We start from the raw sequence: 24571 nt of genomic DNA, 5'->3' as shown, positions 1-24571 counted from the left end.
AGTGGTCGTTAAAGTTCAGTGACTTGGATTCTTTTCTCACTTTAGTTCGTTGTGTGTGTTTCAGGTACTTGAGGGACGTGTATGCGAACACGTTCTCAGGCTCGTAAGGAAGCATTAATTAAGGAAGAAACGATAGTGAGTACTACAATGGTTGATCGACCACTAGTTGTGCATGATACTAAGGCTCTTAAGGCTTTCTCTGAGCCTAAAATCAATGACATTCAGTCAAGCATTGTCAGGCCAGCAATTTCAGGCCACCACTTTCGAGATCAAACCGAGCACTATTCAGATGGTGCAGAACTAAGTACAGTTTGGGGGTTCTCCGAGTGAGCATCCTAATACGCATATTCGGGACTTCATTGAGATCTGCAATACTTTCAAGTTCAATGGTGTTACTGACGATGCCATCAGATTGAGGTTGTTCCCATTCTCTCTGAGGGATAAAGCTAAAGGATGGTTGCATTCTCTTCCTGCAGGATCTATTACGACATGGGAGGATCTGGCTCAGAAATTTCTTACTAAGTTCTTCCCTATGGCTAAAACAGCTGCAATCAGGAATGCTATCACTCAATTCTCTCAGTTGTCTTGTGAAACTTTATGTGAAGCTTCGGAACGCTACAAGGAGATGCTTCGAAAGTGCCCACATCATGGAATGCCTGATTGGATGGTGATTAATTGCTTTTATAATGGCTTGGGTCCTCAATCGCGGCCAATGCTCGATGCAGCATCAGGTGGAGCTCTATGGGCTAAGTGCTATGATGAGGCTTATGGGTTGATCGAGATGATGACCGCGAATGAATATCAGAATCCTACTCAGCATCTTCATCAGGGCAAGTTAGCAGGGATTCTGGATGTTGATGCTACTTCAGCCATAGCTGCTCAGCTTAAGGCTCTTACTATGAAGGTGGATTCTTTGGCAAATCTAGGAAATCAGCAGCCACCTTCAGTCTGCGAGCTCTGTGCTGGAGCACATTCTTAGGATCAGTGTGCTATATCGAGCGAATCCGCTCAGTTTGTGAGCAACTTTCAGAGGTCGCAACAACAGCTCCGGCCACTTATCATCCCAATAGTCGGAATCATCCGAATTTCAGCTGGAGCAATAATCGGAACTACATGCCACAACAGCAGCAACAGTTTCAGTAGCAAGGATCTAGACCTTTTAACCCTTCTGGTTTTCAACAACAGTTTGTGCCGAGGCAGCAATTTCATCCACCTGGATTCCAGCAACAAAATCATGGGGTGGCTGGACAGTCTTCCAATGAAAGATCAGAATTGGAAGAATTAAGACTAATGGTTAAAAGCAAATCGGTGTCAATCAAGACTTTGGAGAATCAGATTGGGCAAATTGCTAATGCGTTGATTAATAGACCACAAGGAACTATTCCTAGTGATACTGAGGCCAATCCGGGCAAGAAGGAAGTGAAGGAACAGGTACAGGCTGTCACCTTGAGGTCCGGTAAGGTTACGAAGGATAAAGAATCAGCAACAGAGCGAAACAAGGAAGAGAGTGATCAACAGGTTGAAACACCCGTGCTCTCATCTGAGTCTGATAGTGGAAAAATTGTTGTTGAAGCTGATAAGAATAAAATCAATGAGGAAGCAAGCAAGGATTCAGCAGAAAAGTCTAGCCCGAAAACTGATACTGGGGTCAAGCAAGTATATCCACCTCCACCTTTTCCGAAGAGACTTCAAAAGCATAAGCTCGACAAACAATTCACAAAATTTCTAGAGGTCTTCAAGAAATTACAAATCAACATACCTTTTGCGGAGGCTCTAGAACAAATGCCGAGTTATGCTAAATTCATGAAAGGTATTCTATCTCGAAAACTCAAACTTGAGGAATTGGAAACTGTGGCTTTGACCGAGGAGTGTAGTGCTGTGTTGCAGCAGAAATTACCCCCGAAGCTGAAAGATCCGGGAAGCTTCACAATCCCGTGTACTATTGGGCAATTGTCATTCGACAAGTGTTTATGTGACTTGGGAGCTAGCCTCAATCTGATGCCCTTGTCTATTTTCTTGCAACTTGGTCTTCCGGAGCTGAAACCTACTAATATGTCTTTGCAACTGGCTGATCGTTCGATTACATACCCAAGGGGGATAGTTGAAGATGTGTTGGTAAAGGTAGATAAGCTAATCTTCCCTGCTGATTTTGTCATTCTCGACTTTGAGGAAGATAAGAAGATTCCCATCATCTTGGGGAGACCATTCCTTGCAACAGGGCGGACTTTGATTGATGTTCAAAAGGGTGAACTCACAATGAGAGTTCAAGATCAGATGGTCACTTTCAACGTGTTCAATGCCATAAAACTTCCATCAGATGAGGAGGAACGCTTTAAAGTGGATGTGCTCGAAGCTGCAGCTCATTCGGAAATTGACAACATGTTGAAAACTGACATCTTGGAAAGGTTTCTATCAGGTGACTCAGAATTCGGAGATGAGGAGGAAGAAGAACACCTTCAATACTTGAATGCTTCTTCTTGGAGAAGAAGGATGGAACCTCCAATTGAATCTCTTGGGTTATCGGAATTGAAGGATTCTCATGAACGACTGAAACCCTCTATTGTTGAAGCTCCTAAGCTTGAGCTTAAACAAATTCCCGAACACCTAAGGTATGCCTTTCTTGGTGAAGCTTCTACATTACCTGTAATTATTGCATCTAACCTTTCAGGTATCGAGGAAGAAAAGCTTTTGAGAATTCTTAGGGAGTTCAAATCAGCCATTGGATGGACTATTGCAGATATCAAGGGAATCAACCCTTCTTATTGTCAACATAAAATTCTGATCGAGGAGGGTAGTAAACCCACTGTTGAGCATCTAAGAAGACTCAATCCAATAATGAAAGAAGTGGTGAAGAAGGAGATTCTTAAGTGGCTTGATGCCGGCATTATTTATCCAATCTCAGATAGTTCTTGGGTGAGCCCTGTTCAATGTGTGCCTAAGAAAGGAGGCATGACCGTGGTAGCTAATGAGAAGAATGAGCTCATTCCGACGCGAACAGTCACAGGTTGGAGAATATGCATGGATTATCGGAAGCTCAATAAAGCCACCAGAAAAGATCACTTTCTGTTGCCTTTCATTGATCAGATGCTTGATAGGTTGGCCGGTCACGAGTACTGTTGTCTTCTTGATGGGTATTCAGGATATAATCAGATTTGTATCGCACCAGAGGATCAGGAGAAAACCACTTTCACTTGCCCTTTTGGCACATTTGCTTTCCGTCGTCTTTCTTTTGGACTTTGTGGTGCACCAGCAACTTTTCAGAGATGTATGATGGCTATTTTCTCCGAGATGATTGGTACCAATGTTGAGGTGTTCATGGATGACTTTTCTGTGTTCGGTATTTCTTATGATGAATGCTTGAGCAACTTGACGATGGTGCTAAAAAGATGTGTGGAAACTAATCTCGTTCTTAATTGGGAAAAATGCCACTTCATGGTTCAAGAAAGCATAATTCTTGGGCATAAAGTTTCGAACAAGGGTCTTGAGGTGGATAAAGCTAAGGTGGATACAATTGAAAATCTTCCTCCACCAATCTCAGTAAAGGGGATTCGAAGTTTTCTTGGTCACGCGGGCTTCTATCGACGGTTCATCAAGGACTTCTCTAAAATCACCAAACCCTTGTGCAACTTGTTAGAGAAAGATGTGCCCTTCAAATTTGATGGAGAGTGCTTGGCTGCGTTTGAAACTCTCAAAAAGAAATTAACCACAGCACCTGTTATTACTGCACCTGATTGGGATGAGCCTTTCGAGATGATGTGTGATGTTAGTGACTGTGCGGTGGGAGCTGTGCTTGGACAGAGAAAGAATAACATCTTTCATGTGATTTACTATGCTAGTAAGACTCTTAATGGTGCTCAGCTGAATTACACTACCACGGAGAAGGTTCTACTGGCTATTGTTTATGGATTCGAGAAATTCAGGTCTTATTTGCTTGGAACAAAGGTGTTGGTTTACACTGATCATGCTGCTATTCGGTATCTGGTATCGAAGAAAGACTCGAAACCTCGGTTGATTCGATGGGTTCTTTTGCTTCAGGAATTCGAGTTGGAGATTAAGGATAGGAAATGTACTGAAAATCAGGTGGCTGATCATCTGTCTCGGCTGGAAGATCAAGCGCGAGCATCCAAAGACACCACTTTGATCAATGAGTCATTTCCTGATGAACAATTATTTGGGGTCCAAGAAGAAGAGCCATGGTTTGCGGATATCGTTAACTATTTGGTGAGTAATGTCATTCCTCCCGATTTGTCTTATGCTCAAAGGAAAAAGTTTCTTCATGAGGCGAAGTGGTATCGTTGGGATGAGCCATTCTTGTTTCGTCAAGGTTCCGATCAAATTATCAGAAGGTGTATTCCATACAGTGAGACTGAAGGAATCTTGCAAGCTTACCACGACTCTACGTATGGAGGACACTATGGAGGACAGAAGACAGCTGCTCGTATTCTGCAGGCGGGTTTCTTTTGGCCTACGCTCTTCAAGGACGCTCATCAGTTTGTGTTGAAGTGTGATCGTTGTCAAAGGGTTGGTAATATCTCTCGAAGGGATGAAATGCCCCTCAATCTACTTCTTGAGGTTGAAATCTTCCATGTGTGGGGTATAGACTTCATGGGACCCTTTATCTCGTCTTGCAATAATCTCTACATTCTTCTCGCTGTGGATTACGTGTCTAAATGGGTTGAAGTTAAAGCTTTACCAACCAACACCGCTGCGGTAGTCATCAGTTTTCTTCAGAAGAACATATTCACTCGTTTTGGCACTCCTCGAGTTATAATCAGTGATGAGGGATCACACTTTTGCAATCGCAAGTTCACAGCACTGATGGAACGGTTTGGTATCAATCATAGGGTTGCTACGGCCTATCATTCTCAAACAAATGGGCAAGCTGAGGTATCTAATCGTGAAATCAAACGAATCTTAGAGAAAGTTGTGAGTCCTTCGAGGAAAGATTGGGCGTTGAAGCTTGATGAGGCCGTCTGGGCCTATAGAACGGCTTATAAGACTCCATTGGGGATGTCACCTTTTCAGTTGGTCTATGGAAAAGCATGTCATTTGCCCGCGGAGTTAGAGCACAAGGCATATTGGGCCTTGAAGAAATTGAACTTTGACATGACAGCTGCTGGTGAGAAAAGAATGCTTCAAATTAATGAACTCGACGAGTTTAGGCTTCAGGCGTATGAGAACAATAAACTCTACAAGGAAAAAGTCAAGAGATGGCATGATAGGAAGTTGGTGCAAAAGGATTTCTTCATTGGCCAACAAGTGTTGCTTTATAATTCTCGTCTCAGACTATTTCCGGGGAAGTTGAAATCTAGATGGTTGGGTCCTTTCACAATAAAGACGGTGTTTACACATGGTGCCATAGAAATTTATGAAACAACACCGGAGGAATCATTTAAAGTGAATGGACAAAGATTGAAGCCATATTTCGGAGGACCGGTGAATCGCGAGCCGGTAAGCACCATCCTCACTATCATTTAATTCTTGGGGCTTCACGTCAAGCTAATAATGTTAAACAAGCGCTTCGTGGGAGGCAACCCATGCGTTTTAGTGTTTTACTTTTTAGGAAAAAAAAAGTTTTGGAGTTAGAAAAAAATTTTGGGGGGAGACTCCACTGACCGAATGGGGTAGGTGCGCCAAAATGCGCGGCACCTGCGCCAAACAGCCAGTGGGCTCGCGGCGCGCACTACTGGTCTCGCGCACCAGAACGGTAGTGAGCGCGGCCTCTTATATAAAAAAAAAAAAATTCTTTCGTTTTTTGCTTAAACCCCATCCTAATTTCCATAATTCCCAGCCCTCCTATCCTTTTCCAAACCCTAGATTAAGCCCCAAATATCCCCAAAACACAAACCCAACTACATCTTCTTCAACCCACATCTATACATACATATACTTACAATTCCATACACACCCACAAGCACAATCTCATCTCCTTATTCAACCACACTTTGTCCTAATCCAATTCAAATACTACACCCATACACATTCACCTACATACACAATCCTACACCACTTCCTCTCTTTTCACTAATTCTTCCAAAAATCTCTACACCCACTACACACCTTCAACCCCATGGCACCCAAGAGAGCAAGGAGAGCTGAAAGTAGTAGTGTACGAGCCGTATCCACGGATTCATCGAGTTTGGGGGTTGCGGTTGCTAAGTTCACAACTCCGGAGGCTCGAGAGGAGTTTACTCGGCTTATGGGTAAGCCAATTGCTAAGGAGAGGGGGTTCTTGCCTTCACCGGGAGATGGTGAGTTGGTGCGGATGATTCGGAATAGGGGTGGGAGTCGTTTTGTGAGGCACCGGCACCGGTGCCGATGAGTATTGTGCGGGAGTTTTATGCTAATGCCCGAGCGGATCAAAACGGGTATTCGGTTGTTAGGGGGTTGACTGTGGATTACACCTTGGAGACAATCCAAGCACTTATTGGGGGTACTGAGATGGAGTCCACTCAGGATGATTGGGTGCGAAAGGACAAGAGGAACATTGATTTAGAACAGATTGTCTATGAGTTGTGCATTCCGGGTACTAAGTGGAAGCGCAATCCGTCCACTAACGTAAGAGTGTCTTTCCCTGTAGCTACTATGAACAGGTATGCTCGAGCTTGGAACCTGTTTATTTGCCATAGTATTATGCCATCCGGACACCATCATGATGTCACTGTCGATCGGGCTATATTGTTGTTTGGGATTCTGAGTGGGGAGTATGTGGATATTGCATACGTCATCCATCAGAACATTATGAGATTTTTGAGGAGTCGCATTGGAGTGGTCATACCTCACGCGACGATAGTGACTAAGTTATGTACTGCAGTGGGTGTTCGTTGGTCAGCTGATGAGCAGTTGCAGATGCCGGGGGCCGCTATTGATCATGCTATTATAGAGCGGCTACCTGAGTGGCAGGGTGGTTACGCCAGTCTTCGAGGATTGGGTTAAAGAGATGCCAGTGGCAGACGGATGAGCGCACCACCTCCAGTTTCACCAGTTCGAGAGATCGCGGGGTCTTCTGAGCCCGTGGAGAGCTCTGGTACGGGGCATCGTGGTTTCAGTGATTCGCAGTATAGGCGGCTCGCGAGGCGTATGGATACTATGCATGATATGCATAGCTGTTTTGCTAGGGATTTGACGCAGGCGTTGGGGACTGCTTTTCGTGCTACCGGCGTGGACGTTGAGTGGCCTGTGTTCGGTGCTGACATGATTTATCCTCCAGCTGACTCTTCACCCGACGAGGGTGAGGAGAGTGATCGTTCTGACTCCTTATAGGTACATTCGATCCTTTTTATCACCTTCAATGAGGACATTGAAGATTTTAAGTTTGGGGGTGGTAACCTAAGGACTAGTATATAGTGTGTGTTCATATAGTTTGCATGATGCATATAGTTAGCATATTATATCATATAGTTTGCATATTTTTTTTAATTATTATATATTTATATGCTTAGTATGTGTTAGTAGTTTCATGTAGTTGCATTTGCATGAATCTTGAAGTTGTTTTCCAAGTTAATGTCCTATGATGAGTTTATGTGCGTAATTTCTTGGCTAGCAGTCTTTATCATATGTGATGCCTTGTTAATTGGAAACTACTTGTGTGGAAATTGTAATTACACTTATGCTCTAGACATAAGACTTAGACTAACTTATTTCTTAAGTCCTTGCGTTGAGTCAGGCGTAGAATTTTGATTATTCCCTTTTTGAACTTAGAGTTTGTAAATCTTAAGTTTGGGGGAGTTGAGGGATGAATATGCCTTTCTAAAAAAAAGAGAATAAAAAAATTATCAAGTACTCCTTTGAGATCAATGGGTGGATTGCAATGGCATGTGAAAGGGACGATACATGTACTTGTGCTGGTATTAAGTGCAAATGTATTAGAATAAGCAATTTCTTGGTGACTTTTCACAACCCTTGATTACTGGAGAATTACTTGATTTAAAAAAAAAAAGAAATAGAATAAGCGAAGTCGAATGGCGGTCGTGACTCATTTACACTGAGAAGCGTCCCAACCTTGAACTTAGCAAGAAAAAGAAATAAAAAATAGAAAAAATAGGAGAGGCATAGGAATTCTTTAGTGACCCTAAATTGTAGTTGACTCTTTAGTAAAGAAGTGTTTAAACCTAATTCTAATTAACGGCTCATAGTGAGGACTCTGTTGAAGTTTGATGGTCTTTGTTTTGTTTCACTAGAGAGCATGCTATCACACACGATGCACTTCACACTTGTAGTGGAAGAGAACATGGCGAATGTGTGAAAGAGATGAATGCCGAGAATGTTGCATATTCTGAGGATTCTATGTTAACAAGGATTACACTTCATGATTCACTTAGATGTAGGCATTTAGTTGCATTCATGCATTAGTAGTGTTTGTGTGTGTCTATGCTTGAGGACAAGCATCGGTTTAAGTTTGGGGGTGTGATAAGTGGATTTTATATCCACTTGGAAGCCTTCGTTTCGGCTTAAATCGATGATCTGACCTCAAGCTTTTGATGTTTTTGATATGTTTTCGTGTGATGTTGTGTAGGTTTCTTTGGAGGAGGACGAAGAGGAGAATCATAGCTTTAATTGAAAAAAAACGGCGAAGCAATCGGATGCGCGAGTTAAAAGTTATGGACAAGGAAGCGGGCTGCTGAATTGGGGCACATGCCCCAAATTTGGCGCACCTGCCCCGTTGGCGAACATGCCCCAAATCTGGCGCACATGCCTCACTGGCGCACCTGCCCCAAATCTGGCGCACCCGCCCCACAACCTGGGCGCGAAATTAGGCCCGTTTTATCCGTTTCTGATCCGTTTCAAGGCCTGATCGCTGGGGAAGTTTAAGAAAGGCTTGGGGGACTAAAAAACATAACCTAGAATCATTCCAAGGAGCACGTGACGGCTACGGAGAAGATCAAGATCGAATTTCATAGCTTTTACTTTTGTAATTCTTCGAAGTAGGCGTAACTTTGGATGCTCGTTTCGGATTTGTTTCTTAACTCTTATTCTCGTACTTTGGGTTTGTTTTTCCTATTCAGTACCATGTTTACTCTTATTCCCATGATGATGAGAAGTTCGATTATGAACTAATCATTATCGTGGGATTCTAGCGGATTTATATATGGATTTCAGTAGTTAATTTGCCTTAATTATTTGTGTGATGAATGTTTGATTTCTTCGTATTGGTTGTGCTTATTCTTCTTGGATGCGTAGCTAACATCTAAGTTGTGGGTTAATCTTTATTGAAGCGATAGTGGATATATTGATTTAGAACTTGCCATGCGAACATAGGATTATGTATTCGATATACATGATTAGTGGTGTGATTTTACCCATCTTGCATCACCCTATGTAATCTTGATAGATAACTTGTTCTTCAACCGTTATGTTTTCAAATTCTATAGACATATAGGGTCTAAGCATAATTGGTGTCTGTTTACCTTCTATCTTAATTGTGGATGTGTAGCAGTATGGTGCACGTATAACGACAGTTAGCGTGTATTAGTTTCGTGTTATCTGATTAGTTATCGACTATCACATATCGATAAGGCATAACTCTGAATGAAGTATATAATGAAGTTAGAATCCCATGTTTTATTCTCGTTAGTAATTCGATTTTAATTCTCTTAGTTATAATTCGACTTTAATTAGTTAATTTAGATAAAAACCGATCAACTTGTTAATTGTTCGAGCATTGAATAATAATCATACATAGGTGCATAAGTGCATATTTCTGAATACACCAGTCTCTGTGGGAACGAACTGAAATTGATTCTATACTACTTGTGACCACGTACGCTTGCGTGATTTTGTGCGAACAGAAACACTTCTCCAAACTCATTCATATAGCCCTTCAAATAAATTAGATACTGATTTCAATATTCTAGCCAATGACAGCTCGCCACGTCATCATCTTCTTCATCACATCAACCAGAATTTCTCTCTTCTCGAAGTCAACTGCCATGGCCAAACTTTGACCGTCTATAACTCATTCATTTTTAATCCGATTAACATGATTCAAGAGCCTATTCCAGCTAATTTTTCACAAGGAATTCAAATATGTCATTTATTTTAAAATCAGAGTTCGTATACACACTGAACGAACTGGTTAACAGCAGCCACTCGATTTTACTCCGAACAAAAATGAGAACACATAATACCAATGTATATTTCTCAGATGAACACAAAACACTTAATCAAACATCAGTTACACATAATCAAACTAATTAAAGCCATTTCAAAAATCTACAAAACCTTAACAAAATCCAACATCCAATCGAATTTATAACTAGTACTAGTGAATCAAGGGTGCATAGACTCGTCTTCATCATTGTCAAGCACCGGCGGCTCGCCGGGGCTCATCACCGGCGGCGGCAGAATTCGGAGGTACCTAATTCGGGTCTCCAATCACAAATCCTACCGGGGTTTCATGTTTAAACACATAAACACGAAGCAAATCAATCAAAATCGAATCAAGATCACTGGATTCATCTCAAACCCGAAGTGGGTTTCATTAAATCCGAACTATACATACCACTACACACGCATGCAATCAGTACTTGATGTTAGGGGAGTAAAAAGAAGCACAAATCGGGTCACCGATCGGAGTTTAGCCGGAAAATGAAAACTAACGGGGAAGAGAGAGCATCGAAGAGAGAGAAGAGGGTTGAGAGAGATGATGAATTGGGGGAAAATGGGGTGGGTCGGCTGTTTTAAGAAATAGCACAGGGGTATGCTGGTCTTTTGACCCTCAAAACTCAGTTCTCATTTTCATATTATTTTATTGCAAAAATCCTGAAAAAAAACGAGCTTGTAAATTATAAAAATATATTAAAACAGCTCTTGTTTCAAATCTTATTTTTAAAATAAAGATCATGAAATTATCTTTCTCCCCATATTTGTAAAATAATTTTTGAGCGCATAGATTATTTTATATGAATTTTACAAGATAATGCTCGATAATGAAAATAATGATTATAAAATCATTTTAAAATAGTAAATCACTGAAATAAATTCAACAATCATTTTTTAAAAAGTCTCTAGGAATATTCTAAAGATAATAAAGCAAATTCCATGATTTTATCACATCTCAAATATTTTACAAAAATATGTAAGAGCTCATATACCCATATTTTCACATAATAAAATATTTAAAACCATCTAAAAACACATCAATAACATATACCAACACGTACAAGTCATATAGCATGTAGTCATACATCCACAATCAAATCTCATACTTTCATTTAATTAATGTATTAAATCATAATTATTCACACTTTTCTATTTTCATCATTTGCATAAAATCCGACATCCTTTATCGGTCATATATTCACTTTATCCACTTAACCGTATCAACACATACGGGTCACAAAATCATGTACCCATATATTTCCCATGAAACTTATTACTCACTCATTTCTCGTTTAAATCCTCATAAATAATCATTTTTCGGTTCTTTGACCGTTGGCTCATATTCATAAATCATATAGCACCTCATCCAACTGGAATATAATGTAATATTTATTTATTTTCTAAATTTCACATAAAATGGCACATTTGCATATAATATTCGAAATACAAGTCGTGAAATCCCCGGATATTATTACATCCTTCCCCCCCTTAAAAGGATCTAGTCCCCAGAATCATACTTCAGCAAATAAATGAGGATACTTGTTAAACATTTCGCTTTCAAGCTCCCAAGTTGCTTCCTCAACTCTAGGATTCCTCCACAAAACCTTTACTAACGGCACTATCTTATTTCTAAGCGCCTTCTCTTTTCGATCTAGAATTTCTACCGGCTGCTCTACATAAGATAGGTCTGGCTGAATCTCTAAGGGCTCATATTCTATCACATGACTTGAATCTGGATTGTACTTTCTAAGCATAGATATGTGAAAGACATTATGAATATGTTGCATCTGAGGCGGTAGAGGCAAGTCGTAAGCAACCTTTCTAACTTTCTTTAATATCTCAAAAGGTCCGATATATCTTGGACTTAGCTTCCCTTTCTTTCCAATTCTGGATAGTCCTTTCCATGGTGATACTTTTGACAATACTTTCTCTCCAGGCTCGAATTCCATATCTCTTCGATTTTGATCAGCATACTTTTTCTGTCTATCTTGTGCAGCAACAAATCTTTTCCGAATCAATTCCACTTTTTCTTTGGTCTGTTGAATCAACTCTGGACCTGAAAGCTTACGCTCACCAACTTCATCCCAACATAAAGGAGATCTACACTTTCTTCCATACAAAGCCTCATATGGCGGCATACCAATACTCGCGTGGTGACTGTTGTTGTAAGAGAATTCCACGAAAGGCAAATGATCGTCCCAGTTTCCTTTAAAATCCAATGCACAAACTCTTAACATATCTTCAATTGTTTGAATAGTTCTTTCGCTTTGCCCGACCGTCTGTGGATGATAAGCGGTACTCATATTCAGCTTGGTTCCTAAAATGCTCTTGAAATTGTCGTCAAAATCTCGAATTGAATCGAGGATCTCTGTCTGACACAATAGACACTGGCACTCCATGTCGCATAACAATCTCATCCAATTATAACTCAATCAACTTATATAATGAAAATCTTTCATTGATAGGTAGAAAATGGGCTGATTTGGTCAATCGATCAATAATCACCCAGATGGCATCATGGATAGCTCGGGTTCTTGGTAGCCCTACTACAAAATCCATAGCGAGGTGTTCCCACTTCCATTCAGGGATATCCAATGGCTGAAGCAGTCCACTTGGTCTTTGATGTTCCGCTTTTACTCTTTGACACGTGTAATATTTGCCTACCCACTCAGCGATCTCTTTCTTCATATTTGGCCACCAGAAGTTTTCCTTTATATCCCTATACATTTTGGTACTTCCGGGATGGATTGAATATCTTGAATTGTGAGCTTCATGTAAAATTTCATGCTTCAATTCTGTGACATCAGGAATCCAAATACGAGAAGAAAATCTCAATATGCCTTTATCATCCTTTTGACTATTTATCTCTTCGCCGGACAACTTATCTTTCTCTTAAAGCATCACCTGCTCTTGACATCGTCGAATCTTTTCGAACAGCCACTATACCATAGATTGGATTTAGCAACCACTCAAAAGAAAATTTCTTCAAAATCGTTGAAATTGAAAAAATAAAATCAATATATTGCAATGCTGAAAAAATCGTTACAATAGAATCCGAATTTCGTTATAACCTTCGGAATGAGTAGTCTATTGCAATGTTATTACACATCATTGCACCATATATTTCTTTTGGGCCAAAAATTTTGGCGGTCCAATGAAATACAAAGGCTGGATAAATAAAACATTTTGTCGGGTTACTAAAAATAAAGTAAAAAGCCAACCTCACCTCACAAACACTCGGTCGACTAAAAGATAAAGAAGGCTAGAGAGAGAGAGGCGAGGGAGAGAGTTAAATCGAAGAAAAAGAAGACTGGAGAGAGTGGGAGGAGAGAGAGCGGGGCGAGGGAGAGAGTTCGATTGAAGAAAAAGAAGGGCTAGAGAGAGTGGGAGGGGGGGAGAGAGAGGAAGAAGGCGAAGGCGAAGGAGAACAAGGTCAAAGAGAAGAAAGAAAGTAAGCGACGAAGAGGTATTATCTTCCTTCTCTAATAACTCCAAGTATGTAATAATTTAGATGTGTGTTTACTGGAGTTTGTACATGTGCTTAATTGCGTTTGTACATGTGTATAATCGAATATTTGTTGTTAATTGGGTCTAGTTTTTGATAAATTAGGGTTTATGGTCTTAATTAGGTCATAGGTGGTAAGATCCTGTTTTTGTGAATCTCATGTATGTATGCTTTTTTTATGTATGATTTATCTGAATTGATTTATTTTATAACAGCTACTTCTATTTTTTGATGGGGACTGGAAGCATCACAACTCTCCAAATAAGAAAAATTTGACGAGTTTTGTTGAATTTAAATTGTCTCTACCATGTTTGATGCAGCCCTGCGGAGGCTTGATATCACAATTTATTATATTCATGTTCTTATATTGTTTCTGCGAAGTTCTTTTGCTTGATGAAGTGGTTCCGGGCCTTCTAGCTATTTCCTGTTATCAGTTTTCACATAAATGATTAATTAATGCTAATATCAATACTTGCCTGCTTCTAGTCTAATGAGTTTAGTGAAAGGCCCCAGGTGGTTGTAGGAAATTGCCTTGAGGGCATCTTGTGGCATGTTGCAGCTCGGTTACTCCTGCAACCAGGTATGCTAATATCCAAGTATTCAATATTCGGTGAACTTAAAGTTTTGGTATAGAGATAGTGGTGATGATATTAATTCCTGTAAGCACATATGAGATATTGTTAGAAAATGTGTGGAGTATAGTAGCAGTAAACTTAACTAATAGTATTAGTTATAGTAAAAAAAACCAGAAGAAGATAAACAATAATGTTATATATCACAGTGGCTCAATTATGCAGTCTATGAAACTTAATTAGCACCTGAGAATGGAAGATGGTTAAAGAACTTAACATGAATTACCACAAGAATAAATTAACTTATTTAATACCTTAATATCACATTATGTTGATAGAAATTAGACTTAAAAACTAGAACACTATAAATATGTGTTTAGCTTAAGAAGACACTTAATGGGTTAGAGGAGTGCAGGAGTAAGCTAAACTCTTGCTGAGAGAATAATGCAAAGCTCAGCGGGTAATATTCTTTTTCATGGTTTTGGTTTATCATTGAAAGGGTAATATTGTTCCAAATCCTTATATTTGTTTCTGCAGAGAGATTGATGATGTACGAGCTTCACTAAACGACCTAGAATCTGGAACACATTATGATAACAACATTGTTAAAGTCTCAAAGGTAGATTTTTAGATTAATAATAGACCTAGACTAAATGATGAATGTTTCTAAGATTGACAGAGTTTGCCTGGTTGGAAGTTCAAAGTTTTTTTTTTCAACTTAAACTAACCTTAATTGTTTTTAAATTATAACTTCATGCACCTAAGAACTCTCTCTATCAACTTAATGTTATCCTTTCGCCCTTATCTGCACCACATTTGTACAGGAACAAACATCTACTTTTGGCTTTCATTTTCCTTTTAGCAATCGTAAGCACTTCCCCTGTATTATTGCAGTTGTTTTCTTGAGACTGTGATTCAAAACTGTGTTTTGTTTTCTCAATTCTGTATTAGATATGCAAAAGTTGATTCTCCTAGTCGGTTCCAAACAGCACCACATAGTGGTGTACATGATTACTCACTAATTCAACTATTTTATTTGATATGCAGAATGCATTTGAGATGGCATCTTTTGTTTGGGCAATAGTAAGAACCTATCAATTTATTTTTTCCGGAAGATGGTTGTGATCGACCTAATATGCTTATTGCTTCCATTGTAGGTTTGTTACAATTTCACAGATTAAACTTTCATAACACTACTGATTTTCATAAATGGCCACGGGAGGGAGTTGTCAAACATATAACTTTATGATATGGTAATATGCACATTAGTATCATCAAAATCTTTGACTTGTGCATGTGCAATGAAAGCCCCTGATCTTCTGGACACTCTATCTATCTACTGCATGAGTTCTAAGTTTCAAAATAAACTATCAAGAGTTCCTACTTTATGCCTGAATTTTTAATATGAGGCTTCAGTATGGTATCACCCAAAATTCAGGAAATCACGGAACATGCTGCTTCTTTTTTTTGAAAGAACAATTGATTCGTTTGTTTATTAGTTGAATATGAGTAATTAATTAGAAAACATACTTATAAAAGGAATTTGTATATAAATATCTGTTTCCTTCATTTTGTTAATCAAGGTGCAGAAACCTGATATTATCTTATTTTAATTTTTATAAGAATTTCTTTGAAATTTATTTAATGTAATACTATTTAGTTTCTTGTTTGTGGTTTGTGTTTTATGACAGCTCAGTTATCATTTATTTTCTCTTATATACACTGATGGAGCAGAGGCCAATCGTATGCATATTGAGAAAAGAATTGAGGCATAGAAGAAAGGAAAACCCAGTCCACAAGCAAAAGTGAAGGATGGAAAACTAGCTCGATCAGTTCTTTTAACGGAGTTTGAAAAGGACAATATACCCATGATGTGTGCTTGATTAGTAATTTATACCAAATTAGATGTCAAAATTTTTGTGTAATAATAATTTGGCATATTTTCTTCAAAATTCTAGATTTGGTATTGTTTTTTTAACTTTGTAATAATTGTACTGCTCTTTGTTGTCGTTGTCTAGGTATGGTTAGACTTGTGGTTGGTAACAGTATAATTAGTACTGTTTTTAGGATTTGTTGGTGTTGAACCTTTAATGGTGGATTAATATAATTTTGAAATGAGCATGTCAAATTTTCTTTATTCATACTGTTGCAATATATAATTATAATGTTGCCTTAGAGGTTACTTTTGCTATTATAAAATTTAAATATAATTTAAATATCATTGCCACAAGTCATATATAGCAATGTTTAAAACAAAAAGAAGTGTTGCAAATTTTTGTTGCAATAAAAGAACAAACAACAGCAATGAATTAAATATCATTGCTATAGAGGGAAATTTGTTGCAATATGCGGCTCTGGCAATGATTTAAACTTGTTGCAATACATGTGTTAATTCATTGCATAAAGGGCCCTATGGCAACGGGGGCAAACTTAACGCTCGATTTTTTGAAAATCATTGCCATAGACGCTATTACAATGATTTTTTATTATATAGCAACTATTTTCAGGGGTTGCTAAATGCAATCTATGGTATAGTGAGCTCAGGTTGAAAGGTCGTTGTATACATCACGTTGTCTTGTGACTCCGGTATTCGTACCTCAAGTTCCAACTTTTCAAATTCTTCCACTAACTCTTTCGATGACGTTAACATATTCAGTCTTTCCTTTTGACTCAAAGCATCTACCACCACATTTGCTTTTCCAGGATGGTAGTTTATTTTACAATCATAATCGTTAATCAGCTCCAACCATCGTCTTTGTCTCATATTCAATTCTTTTTTAGTAAAGATGTACTTTAAACTCTTATGATCCGTATAGATTTCACACTTTTCTCCGTATAAATAATGTCTCCAGATTTTAAGTGCAAAAACAATTGCTGCTAACTCCAAGTCATGAGTTGGATATTTCTGCTCGTGAGGCTTCAATTGCCGAGAAGCATAAGCAATCACTTTTCCATGTTGCATTAAAACGCATCCTAGTCCTCTATGAGAAGCATCACTATAGATCACGAAATCCCCCTTTTTATCTGGTAAAACCAACACTGGTGCTGATACCAACCTCTTCTTTAGTTCTTGGAAACTCTCTTCACACTTGTCCGTCCATACAAACTTTTCGTTCTTTCTGGTTAACTTTGTCAATGGAACCACAATCTTCGAAAAGTCTTGTACAAATCTCCGATAATATCCAGCTAGTCCTAGAAAACTCCTAACTTCTGTTGGTGTCTTTAGCCTTTCCCAATTCATTACTGCTTCGATCTTTTCAGGGTCCACATTGATGCCTTCACTGCTCACTACATGGCCAAGAAACTGAACTTTCTTTAGCCAAAACTCACATTTAGAGAATTTGGCATACAACTTCTCTTTCCTTAATATTCCAAGGACTATCCTCAAATGTTCGGCATATTCTACTTCCGTTTTAGAATAAATCAAAATATCGTCAATAAACACGATTACGAACTTGTCCAAATACTTCTTAAAAACTCTGTTCATCAAGTCCATGAATGCGGCAGGTGCATTTGTCAGTCCAAAAGACATCACTAAGAACTCGTAATGTCCATACCTCGTACGAAATGCCGTTTTAGGTATAGCTTCCGCTTTAATCTTCAACTGGTGATTACCTGATCTCAAATCAACCTTAGAGAAACATGTTGCTCGCTTTAATTGATCAAACAGATCATCAATACGTGGTAATGGATATTTATTCTTAACGGTTAACTTATTAAGTTCACGATAGTCCATACATAACCTCATGCTTCCATCCTTTTTCTTGACAAACAAAACAGGCGCTCCCCATGGTGATACGCTTGGTCGAATAAATCCTTTATCTAGTAATTCCTGTAGCTGCATAGCCAACTCTTTCATTTCTACAGGTGCCATTCGATAAGGAGCTTTCGATACAGGTTCAGTTCCAGGTGCCAAATCAATCGTGAATTCTATCTCTCGGTCTGGTGGCAATCCAGGTAACTCATTAGGGAAAACATCGGAAAACTCGTTAACAATTGGAATTTCTTCTATCTTGGGTGGTTCCTTATTAACATCAAATACATGAGCTAGATAGGCCTCACATCCTTGCCTTAATAATCTTTTTGCTTGAATCATCGTCAAAAACTTCTTCTCTTGCTTTCGCCCTCGAAAGACGACTTCCTTATTATCCTTGGACTTTAATCTCACTTTCTTATTCTTGCACTTAATTTGAGCATCAGGTACTGCTAGCCAATCCATTCCTAGAATAATATCAAATTCTCCTAACTTGAAAGGTATCAAGCTTGCGGAGAAATGACAACCTTCTATCTCTATATCACAACTAGGACAAATACTATCAACCGATACTTTATCCTGATTAGCCACTTCTATAACTAAGTTGGGTTCTAACGGTTGAGTAGCACAATTCAATTTATCCACAAAGTTCTTTGATATAAAAGACTTAGTAACTCCTGAATCAATTAATACTTTTGCATCTAAAGAATTCACAATACGCATACCTGCAACCACATCTAAGTCCTGAACAACATCTTTCATCGTCATATTAAAAGTTCTGGCTCTTGGTTGTACTAGAGGTGTTGGTGGTGGTGATCCAGCTATCCTCAAAATATTTTCTTGTTGAACAGGTTCCTTGCAATCTCTTGCCATATGGCCCAACTTTCCACACTTAAAACATGTCACACCCTTCTTGCCCGAGGTACTAGTACATTCTGAAGAATAATGGCCCTTCTTGTTACATTTGAAGCAGGTGATGTTAGGCTTGTTGCAGATTCCAGAATGCTTCCTCCCACAAGTCTTACATTCTGGGGCCGGGGGTCTATTGCCTTTCTGCTGCTGATTCTGACTAGAGAAACTGTTAGTCTGTCCGGCATTTCCAGGCTTGGATCCTTGGAATCCTTTATTGGTTGGGTTGTCAGAACCTTTCCTAAATTTACCTTTAAACTTTCCACTTGTTTGCCCCTGACTTTCTTCGGAACCTTCAAATTTTCTTTTCTTGCTATCGTTCTCTCTTTTTGACATCTCACTTTCACCTTCCACGATCATAGCCTTCTGAACCACTGCGGCATATGTTTGATGCTCAAAAACTGCCACTCGACTACGTATCCATGACTTAAGTCCTTGTTGAAACCGTTTTGTGTTCCGTATTCACATACTCTGGAACAAACCTTGCCAATTCTGAAAACTTTGCCTTATATTCTGCTACAGTCATACCTTCCTCCTTCAATTCTAAAAATTTAACTTCCAAATGATCTTGTAAGTATTGAGGTAGATACTTTTCCAAAAATAATTCCGTAAACCTTTCCCAGGTAATAATACCATTTCCTTCTAAGGTCTTGGTGGACTCCCACCAAAAATTTGCCTCATCTTTTAGATAGAAACTTGCATATTCCGTTTTCTTATTTTCACCAACCTCCGTCAAAGCACAAGCTTTTTCCATCTCCTTTATCCAGGATTTCGCTTTAATTGGATCTGTAGTTCCCCCAAATTCAGGTGGGTGGAGAGATTGGAAAGCTTTAAAGCTTCCGACTCGAGGAGCTTGGGGCTGCTGGTTTAAAGCAGCGGTTTACAGCTGAAGAAGACGGTGAATTTGAGTCATGGTAGGGTCTTCTTGATCCCGACCTTGATTCTGATTACCCTCATCTAGGTTGGTTGGTGTGGTTGACATTTTTCCGATTAATAGACAAGCAGCCTATTAGGCAACATGCTAACATGGCAATACATCATAAAACAATCTCTTCATAACCACCTTCTATATATAATTCCAACATTTTAAACTGTTAGCACATGCAGATCTATTACCACATAAGTTGCTCGCCATATCATAGAAATCAAGGGGTAAGAGTTCGGGGTATTATTCTAAAACATAGGTATTAAGTATAGGTAGTATTTGAAACTGATGTGAAAGGAGCAATATGGTGCAACAATGTTATGAAAAGAAATGCATAGGTAGTTATAACGATAATCAGGGTTACAAAAACAAGTCTGAAATGAAAGACAGCACAACAATATGGCTACATGATCAAATAAGGGAAAAACTGGGATATATTCCATAAGTGTCACCAGCTGCAAACCAACTATTACAACCACCAAAACAAATCTAGGATAATATAGGTCATCTTGGTAACTTGGCACCAACTCAAGTAACTCCAATCCTACTGGTATAGAGATACAACAACTACCAGTCACATATCAATTTACTTGACTAGAATAAACTTGACATGATCACTGGTGATCTAAAACCACCCTTAAATTGAGCAACATCCACCTTGCCAACTTATACACCTTATAAGCCCGGCCTTGGCATCACAAGTCGATGGTCCTAATCTGAACGTCTTTGATTCTAACTCAGACACTCTATTTTATCCTTATAAATCTAACTCGTTAACACTATATCCGATAATCTCAACTGAACCCTATATAGGTTGGGAACCCACACTTAACTTATGTGGTTTTCCTAAGACCCGCCTATTATAACTTGTTTCAGGGACCAAAACCTGTAGCTCTGATACCAACTGTGACGCCCTCCCAATCTAGGGTCTAGATTGAGGGGTCACAACTCCACCTTAACATGTACGACCTGGATTTAGCAATATAAATACTCAACCCCTTTACACCACAAGGATCTTTAACAGGTGATGGTATGAAACAAGTTACAACTACTAACCAAAATATATAAATATAAACTCATTACAAACCCTTAATAAATAGCATCAACCATAATTCCGACTTGGAATTATATAAAACATGTCATAGGTACTGTTTACAACGGTCCATACTAACATACTTACTCCCCACTGACTATCCAAAGCGTCCTCTATCTGAGCTGGTAAAGTAATCTAGCAAAACAGAGAGGGGGATGTAGACAGTCTAACGAACTGAACACCTAGGACTGGCCATCTTCCTCTTGCTTAGCTGTCAGGGTTAGATAAACAACAGAATGAGCTACAAAAGCTCATCAAGTAACTATAAAGAACAAATAAATTAAACTACTCAACAATATAAGATGGAGGGTTTTCAGTTATTGACTAAGGTTACAAAGGTCATAATAGAGATTCAAAGTTCAGGATCATTCCATAGAAATCATTTTGTAAATGATTAATTCATAAAAACATTCCTCTTCTCAAAACTTCTGTAAAATTTTCTTCAAATCAAATCCTTTCATCAAAACTTTATTTTTCCATCCCAAAAATATCTCTTTTCAAAAACAGTCCAACACTTGGACAATTCTTTTCATAAAACATTTTACTCGATAAGAGTGTATAACGTTCTGGATTGCACGGGTGATCAGCCATGTACAATCCTCATACCGGACTTTTCAGTCCCTCTGGACGTGAATAGGGTACCCGAAAGGCAACTATCATTTAGCCTTTCAAATGCCCGCCCTCACTGGTCTTCATAATGTGCCAGCCCTCACTGGTCTTCATAATCAATTAGCTGGACCGGCGTTACTCGGCCACTTACGCCTCCAATCTATAGAATTCCGTGGAAAACCATTAAATTGGAAAACTCTCTTCTTTAAAAAAAATATCTTTCGTTGAAAAAAAAAACTTACCAACCTTCGAAATCATTTGGACACTTGCAATCACTTGCAAGTTTAAAATCATTCTTAATTTCATTTACAGAAACAAATTCCATTTACTTGTGGTGGTCAAGTATATGGAAAGAAAATATCATTCGATCAAAAGATAGGTATTTCAGGATAAGAATATACTGGATTCAGAAGCATGATCTTCATGAAAGAGCTTGTATTCAAAAGTTAGACATTAAATTCAATGAGAAAGAATCGCAGGCTTTCATAATTCAGAAGGTAGTTCAGGGGTGACAGTACTTATCATCATTTATCAATAAGTTACAATAGAAAGAGGAAAGTTACTTGCCCCAACTCGCTTTCCACATGATAAAGTAATCCTCTAACTATCACCTAATGGAGCCTTTCCTTTCCTAAGATTCGTGACCTCGTCTTTCGAATCTACACGCATAATAACGCTAACTTTAGTATCTCTTTCAATACTTAACATTCACTTAGAACGTCTAAACTAGTCTACCCCATCGATTCGCTTATCATTTACTTGTATATAAATCTCATACAAATACACATGACATAATCACATATAATTGTAACACCTAACACATAATCACATTTGTCACATAATATATTATAAACAGGTAAGTTAATAAAATACATAGGTGCGCCTATAAAAATAATGATATATATATTTTTACATATATAAATTGCGGCAGCACCTCTTTTGTTTTATCAACTTCCAGTCGGACTCAAGCCGACACCAATAACCAAACACAACATCATAATCAAGTAAAAATTCTATTATAAAGAATATACACATATATTCAATCATGTGAAACCAGCCAACAACTGCATTACTTCATTTCTCACCATTTATTAATACCAAAATTATAAATTAAAATTTTATAACTCAAACCAAAAATCTAATTATTCCAATAAATCCGAAAGTTCATTTACTTAAACTTTCATATGAAACACTTCTCCAAACTCATTCATATAGCCCCTCAAATAAATTAAATACTGATTTCAATATTCTAGCCAATGACAGCTCGCCACGTCATCATCTTCTTCATCACATCAACCAGAATTTCTCTCTTCTCGAAGTCAACTGCCATGGCCAAACTTTGACCGTCTATAACTCATTCATTTTTAATCCGATTAACATGATTCAAGAGCCTATTCCAGCTAATTGTTCACAAGGAATTCACATATGTCATTTATTTTAAAATCCGAGTTCGTATACACACTGAACGAACTGATTAACAGCAGCCACTCGATTTTACTCCAAACAAAAATGAGAACACATAATACCAATGTATACTTCTCAGATGAACACAAAACACTTAATCAAACATCAATTACACATAATCAAACTAATTAAACCCATTTCAAAAATCTACAAAACCTCAACAAAATCCAACATCCAATCGAATTTATAACTAGTACTAGTGAATCAAGGGTGAATAGACTCATCTTCATCATTGTCAAGCACCGCCGGCTCGCCGGAGCTCATCACCGGCGGCGGCAGAATTCGGAGGTACCTAAATCGGATCTCCAATCACAAATCCTACCGGGTTTTTATGTTTAAACAAATAAACACGAAGCAAATCAATCAAAATCGAAGCAAGATCACTGGATTCATCTCAAACCCGAAGTGGGTTTCATTAAATCCAAACTATACATAACACTACACACGCATGCAATCAGTACTTGATGTTAGGGGAGTAAAAAGAAGCACAAATCGGGTCACCGGTCGGAGTTTAGCCGGAAAATGAAAACTAACGGGGAAGAGAGCATCGAAGAGAGAGATGATGAATTAGGGGAAGATGGGGTGGGTCGGCTGTTTTAAGAAATAGCACATGGGTATGCTTGTCTTTTGACCCTCAAAACTCAGTTCTCATTTTCATATTATTTTATTGCAAAAATCCTGAAAAAAAACGAGCTTGTAAATTATAAAAATATATTAAAACAACTCGAGTTTCAAATCTTATTTTTAAAATAAAGATCATGAAATTATCTTTCTCCCCATATTTGTAAAATAATTTTTGAGCGCATAGATTATTTTATATGAATTTTACAAGATAATGCTCGATAATGAAAATAATGATTATAAAATCATTTTAAAATAGTAAATCACTGAAATAAATTCAACAATCATTTTTTAAAAAGTCTCTAGGAATATTCTAGAGATAATAAAGCAAATTCCATGATTTTATCACATCTCAAATATTTTACAAAAATATGTAAGAGCTCATATACTCATATTCTCACATAATAAAATATTTAAAACCATCTAAAAACACATCAATCACATATTCCAACACGTACAAGTCATATAGCACGTAGTCATACATCCACAATCAAATCTCATACTTTCATTTAATTAATGTATTAAATCATAATTATTCACACTTTTCTATTTTCATCGTTTGCATAAAATCCGATATCCTTTATCAGTCATATATTCACTTTATCCACTTAACCGTATCAACACATACGGGTCACAAAATCATGTACCCATATATTTCCCATGACACTTATTACTCACTCATTTCTCATTTAAATCCTCATAAATAATCATTTTTCGGTTCTTTGACCGTTGGCTCATATTCATAAATCATATAGCACCTCATCCAACTGGAATATGATATAATATTTATTTATTTTCTAATTTCGCATAAAATGGCACATTTGCATATAATATTCGAAATACAAGTCGTGAAATCCCCGGATATTACATTGGCTGCAAAACTGCAAAAGAAATATGGGATGCCTTGGAAATCAGATGTCAAGGAACCAAAGCCATCAAGAAAAACAGAAGGACCATACTTACTCAAGAGTATGAACACTTTGATTCAAAGACTAGTGACATTGACAGATCTGTATGA

The 24571-nt window shown here is 38.1% G+C and overlaps 1 non-coding gene across 1 annotated transcript; it reads right to left on the bottom strand.

Annotated features, from left to right (window-relative positions):
- Positions 1 to 547: 547 nt before the first annotated feature.
- Positions 548 to 654, bottom strand: LOC135152539 (small nucleolar RNA R71). Its single transcript, XR_010291714.1, has one exon. It is a non-coding gene; the product is annotated as a small nucleolar RNA R71 (small nucleolar RNA).
- Positions 655 to 24571: the final 23917 nt, after the last annotated feature.

The sequence above is a fragment of the Daucus carota genome, chromosome 4 (genome assembly GCF_001625215.2).
Source record: "Daucus carota subsp. sativus chromosome 4, DH1 v3.0, whole genome shotgun sequence".
Classification (NCBI taxonomy): Eukaryota; Viridiplantae; Streptophyta; class Magnoliopsida; order Apiales; family Apiaceae; genus Daucus; species Daucus carota.
The sequence above is the reverse complement of the archived record's forward strand: the minus strand, read 5'-3'. Positions and strand labels throughout refer to the sequence as shown.